Here is a 6,323-nt window from a genome sequence, read left to right as displayed (position 1 = left end):
CTTTTTGGAGCAGGTCCTCTATCTAAATTCTTTTTAGGCTATTGTGGGAAAGGCAAAGAATTTTTCCTGAAACTCCTGGGTTTTGATTGCTTCTTAACTCAAAATCATCTTCATGCCAAAGTGGCCCATCTTGGGGCAGCCTGCCGTGGGCCCCTATAACACATGTACATCCTACTGAGTCTGTTTCTTCAGAGAACTCTTCTAATACGTCTAGTGAGTACACATAGAACTTTACCAGATATTGCCAAAATGTTCTACAAATATTCTAGGATTTTTACATTCTCATCATCAGTTAGGAGAAGGATCATTTCTTCACATTACTACCAGCATTTAACTTTGTCACACTATAATAGTTTTGACCAATGTGATGATTGTGAAATATTATCTTGTTACTTTATTTTGTATTTTTTTCATTGCTATTATTTCTTGATTTAGAAGCTTTTCATATATCCCATTTGGTCATTCGTATATAAGCTTCTTTAAAAAAACACATTAATTTTTTAAAATAAACTTTCATTAGTGTTTTGATTTACAAAGAAAAAATTACACAAGTGAAAAGTGTAGAATTGGATGAATTATCACTAAACAATTCCACCACAACTATCATCTAGGATTTAGATTCTAGATTTTAAAAAATCAAACACTGCCAAAACCTAGAATGTTCCTTCTAAATACTCCACCCTTTCTTTTCGCCAAATAATAAACACTATCCTGAATGCTAATCTTATTGTTTAGTCTTACTATTTTATAGAAGTGGAACCAGACCACACGAACTAGATTGAGTCTGGTTTCCTTTCCTCAACCTGTCTGTGAGGTCAGTCCATGCTGCAGAACAGAGTGATAGGTGATCATTTTCACTGCTGCTGCATCGTTCATTGCATAACTGCACAAAAATGTATTTCTCTAATCTGTTGTTGCTTAACATAGGATGATATCAGAAAACCTATTGCATGTTTTTTCAGTGCACATAAGTGCGTACCTAGGAGTAGAAATGTGTACCTTTACTTCAGCAGATGAAAGTTCTCCATATGGGGGGTGCCTGGATGGCTCAGTCGGTTCAGTGACTCTTGATTTGGGCTTAGGTCATGATCTCCTGGTCCCTGAGTTTGAGCCCTGAATTGCACTGTGCACTCACAAGGTGGAGTTTGCTGGGGATCCCCTCTCTCTTTCTCTTTCTCTTTCTCTTTCTCTTTCTCTTTCTCTTTCTCTTTCTCTCTCTCTCTCTCTCTCTCTTTCTCTTTCTCTTTCTCTCTCTCTGCCCTGCCCTGCTTGCTTTCTCTCTCTCTCTCAAAAATAAATGGACTTAAAAAAAAAAAAAACAAGGAAAAAACTTCTCCATATAGTTGTACAAGTTTTCACTCCCAACTGCAATACATGTGAGCTCTGGGGCCTCTATAGTTTTGCCAACAATTGGTACCGTCAGCGCTTTTTTTTTAATGTTTATTTATTTTTGAGAGAGACAGAGAGAGAGAGAACAAGCAGGGGAGGAGCAGAGAGAGGAAGACACAGAATCGGAAGCAGGCTCCAGACTCCAAGCTGTCAGCAAAGAGCCTGATGCGGGGCTTGAACCCATGAACCATGAGATCATGACCTGAGCTGAAGTTGGATGCTTAATTGACTGAGCCACCCAGGTGCCCCGACACTTTTTAATTTTAGCCAATCTATGAAGTGTGAAAAGATTGATTTGTGGTCTAAATGATCACTTCCCTGCTGACTGATGAGACTGATCACATTTGCATATGTTTGTTGGCTATTTGGATCCTCTTTGTTTCTGTTTATTTATTTTGAAAGAGAAAGAAAGCATGAGCAGCACATGAAGGGGCAGGGGAAGGGGAGAGGCAGAGAGAGGGAGAGCAAGAATCCCAAGCAGGCCCCTCGCTATCAGCACAGAGCCAGATGCTGGGCTCAATCTCACAAACTGTGAGATCATGACCTGAGCAGAAATCAAGAGTGAGAAACTCGCCCAATCGAGCCACCCAGGCACCCCTATTTGGAGCCTGTTTTTATGAAGTATCTTTACAAGTCTTGTTCTCCCATTCTTCTATTTTGTCATATGTATGTTCTTAATGAGTTTTATAAATTATTTACATATTTCAAATTTGAGTTTTTTTGTTTTTATTGTGTAGTAAATATATTTCCCTACTCTGTTAACTTACGTTTTACTTTCTTACTGGCTTGTTTAAGAGAAAAATTTAAATGTTATGTAGTTTAACTTAGCATAATTTCCTTTATAACTGTCAGTTTTGTTATTGTTTAAAAAATCCTAACTTATCCTGAAATCATAAAGATATCCTCTTTTGTCATGTTCTATAATGGTATTGTCTGAAATAGAACTACCATATGATCTAGCAATTCCGTTTCAGGGAATATTTCTAAAGGAAATGAAAAGAAATACCTACATTTATTATAGTATTATTCAGAATAGCCAAAATGTGGACATAATCTAAGTGTCCATCAATGGATGATTGGATAAAGATAATGTCACACGCACACACACACACACACACACACACACACACACACACATTCAGCCATGAGAAAGAAGGAAATCTTGCCATTTGCGACAATATGGTTGGATCTTGGGGGCATTATGTTAAGTGAAATAAGTCACGCAGGAAGAGACAAATACTGCTTGGTATCGTTTATATGTGAATTCTAAAAAAGCCGAACTCCTAGAAACAGAGTAGAATAGTAGTTATGAGGGAGTATAAAGGTATAAACTCAAAAGGTATAAACTCCCAGCTATAAGAAGAATAAGTCCTGGGGATCTAATCTACAGCATGATGACTATCATTAACAATTCTGTATTATATACTTGCAAGTTGCTAAGAGAGTAAATCCTAAATGTTCTCACCACAGAAAAAGAAATGGTAATTATGTGAAGTGATGGAGATGTTTCCTAATGCTACAGAAGTAATCCTTTTTCAATATATAAGTTTATCAGCTCAGCACGCCATATATCTTAAACCTACACAATGTTATATGGGTTTTTTTTTTTTTTGCCTATTTTTGTTTTAACTGGAGGCTCAGATGCCACAATGTTATATGTTAACTTTATCTCTGTAAAAGTGGGGGAATTTCTGCAGTGATAGAAATGATCTTTATCTACGTCAAACCGTTACCATAGCCATTAAACACACGTGGCTGTTGAGCCCTGGAAGTGTAGCTAGTGACTGAGGGAATACTTTCAAACTTTAACTTTAATTAATTGAAATTTAAGTTGCTACATGTGGCCAGTGGCTGCCGTACTGAATAGAAATCACTCAGTTACGTCCTTGGACTACAGTAGGATTAAACTAGAAACCAGTAACATAAAGATATCTGGGAAATCCCAAAATATTTGGAAATTAACATAATTCCTAATAATACATGGGTCAAAGGAGTACCAAGATAAACTTAAAATTTACTTCGAACTAAATTAAAGAAACTCCAGTTTATCAAACTATGGAATGCAATGAAAGGTGGGCTTAGAAGTAAATGTATAGCACTAAATTCATGTTTGAAAAGAAGAAAGTTCTAAAACCTAATCTTAAAAAGCTTCTGCACAGCAAAGGAAACAATCAACAAAACTAAAAGGCAACCAACAGAATAGGAAAAGATATTTGCAAATGACATATCGGACAAAGGGCTAGCATCCAAAATCTATAAAGAGGTCACCAAACTCCACACCCGAAAAACAAATAATCCAGTGAAGAAATGGGCAGAAAACATGAATAGACACTTCTCTAGAGAAGACATCCAGATGGCCAACAGGCACATGAAAAGATGCTCAATGTCACTCCTCATCAGGGAAATACAAATCAAAACCACACTCAGATATCACCTCACGCCAGTCAGAGTGGCCAAAATGAACAAATCAGGAGACTATAGATGCTGGAGAGGATGTGGAGAAACGGGAACCCTCTTGCACTGTTGGTGGGAATGCAAACTGGTGCAGCCGCTCTGGAAAACAGTGTGGAGGTTCCTCAAAAAATTAAAAATAGACCTACCCTATGACCCAGCAGTAGCACTGCTAGGAATTTACCCAAGGGATATAGGAGTACTGATGCATAGGGGCACTTGTACCCCAATGTTCATAGCAGCACTCTCAACAATAGCCAAACTATGGAAAGAGCCTAAATGTCCATCCACTGATGAATGGATAAAGAAATTGTGGTTTATATACACAAGGGAATACTACATGGCAATGAGAAAGAATGAAATATGGCCCTTTGTAGCAACGTGGATGGAACTGGAGAGTGTGATGCTAAGTGAAATCAGCCATACAGAGAAAGACAGATACCATATGGTTTCACTCTGATGTGGATCCTGAGAAACTTAACAGAAATCCATGGGGGAGGGCAAAGGAAAAAAAAAAAAAAAGAGGTTAGAGCGGGAGAGAGCCAAAGCATAAGAGACTCTTAAAGACCGAGAACAAACTGAGGGTTGATGGGGGGGTGGGAGGGAGGGGAGGGTGGGTGATGGGTATTGAGGAGGGCACCTTTTGGGATGAGCACTGGGTGTTGTATGGAAACCAATTTGACAATAAATTTCATATATTAAAAAAATAAAAAAATAATAATCAAAAAAAATAAAACCTAATCTTTTACCTCAGCAAGCTAGGTAAAGTAAATGAAGCCTAAGGTAAATAAAAAAAAACTTAAAAATAAAAATTATAGCGGAAAACAATGAAATCAAAGGAGAAAAGTTAATAAAACCAAGTTGTTTTCTTAAAACGAACAAACAACAAAATCCATACATAGAGCCTCATTAACCAAGGAAAAAGTAGACAAATGGCTAATATGCAAAATGAAAAAGGAGTCATCACTATCACTACAGAGCCCGTGAAAAGAATAAGAAAAGAATATTATAAACAACTTTATGGCTACAAATTTGATAGCTTAAATGAAATGGACCATTTCCTTATACCAACCCTCACAGGGATAATTGGATAACCTGAATATCTGTCTATCTATTAAAGAAATTGAATCAATAGTTCATAAACTTCCAAAAAATAGAGCACCAGACCTATGTAATTTCACTGGTGAATTCCACTAAATGTTTAAAGAAAAAATAATGCAAGGTCTTCACAATCTTTTACAGAAAATAGCAGCAGAAGGAACACTTCCTATCCCTTCCTATAAATTCAGAATTATCCTAATACCAATCCAGATAAACTGATATAAAGAAATAATTGAATAAGGGCACCTGGGCGGCTCAGTCGGTTGAGCATCTGACTTCGGCTCAGGTCATGATCTCATGGTTCGTGGGTTCGAGCCCAGCATCGGGCTTTGTGCTGACAGCTCAGAACCCAGAACCTGTTTCCGATTCTGTCTCCCTCTCTCTATGCTCCTCTCCCACTCGCGCTCTGTCTCCGTCTCAAAAATAAATAAACGTTAAAAAAAAAAAAAGAAATGACTGAATAAATAAATGAGAGAGAAGAGACAAATCTACCATGTGGAAGAATTCCAAAGGATTTATGTAGCGATTGTACCCTAAAGGCTGTGGCACGGAACTCCCCACTCCCTAAGTGCTGGCTGTTCACAGTGATTTCATTCCAAAAAGAACACTATGGAAAGGGAGGGGGTGGGGAACAAACAGCTTTAGAGTGGAGAAATTTGACATGTTACCTCAGCCAAGTGGTCTAGGTCAACATCGACAGCATTGACATGTTGATTGTATATACCCTTGACATGACATGAGAGTGGCACTTCTCTGTGGTCTTCCTCCCCAGACCCATAACTGTTATCATGAGGAACATGTCAGAGAAGCCCAACTGAGGCACAGTCTACAAAATACCTAGCCAGGACTCCTCAAAATTGTCAACCGAGGCCATTAGAAACATGGAAAGTCTGAGAAACTGTCAAAGCTGAAGAAGGCTAAGTGCAATGTGGTACCCTGGCTGGGATCCCAGAACAGAAAAAGGGCATTAGGTCAAAAGTAGGACATCTGAATAAAGCAGGGACTTTATTAATTGTATAAATGTTCGTTCATTAATTGTGACAAGCGTACCATAACTAATATAAGATATTTGCAACAAGGGAAACCAGATATGAGGTATATAGGAACTCTCTGTACTATCTTTGAACTTTTTTGTAAATCTAATACTATTCTAAAACAAAAAGCCCATTAAACTAAATTAGTGGGGATATGCTGAAAACTTTCTCTCAAAAATTGGGTTGCCTACTATCTCCATTTTTATTCAAAATCATATTGGAAGCCCTAGCCTGTGAATTGAAATATGAAAAAGGAATAAAATATATAAGAGTTGGAAAGTCAGAAAAAAACAATATGTTTCTATACATTAAAAAAATGCCAACTCTGTAAGTTAATTTTTAGAATTA

The sequence above is a fragment of the Lynx rufus genome, unplaced genomic scaffold (genome assembly GCF_022079265.1).
Source record: "Lynx rufus isolate CCGP_SWC_20201006 ecotype Redwood Valley unplaced genomic scaffold, mLynRuf1.p SCAF_6, whole genome shotgun sequence".
Taxonomy (NCBI): Eukaryota; Metazoa; Chordata; class Mammalia; order Carnivora; family Felidae; genus Lynx; species Lynx rufus.
This window is presented reverse-complemented; position numbering follows the sequence as displayed.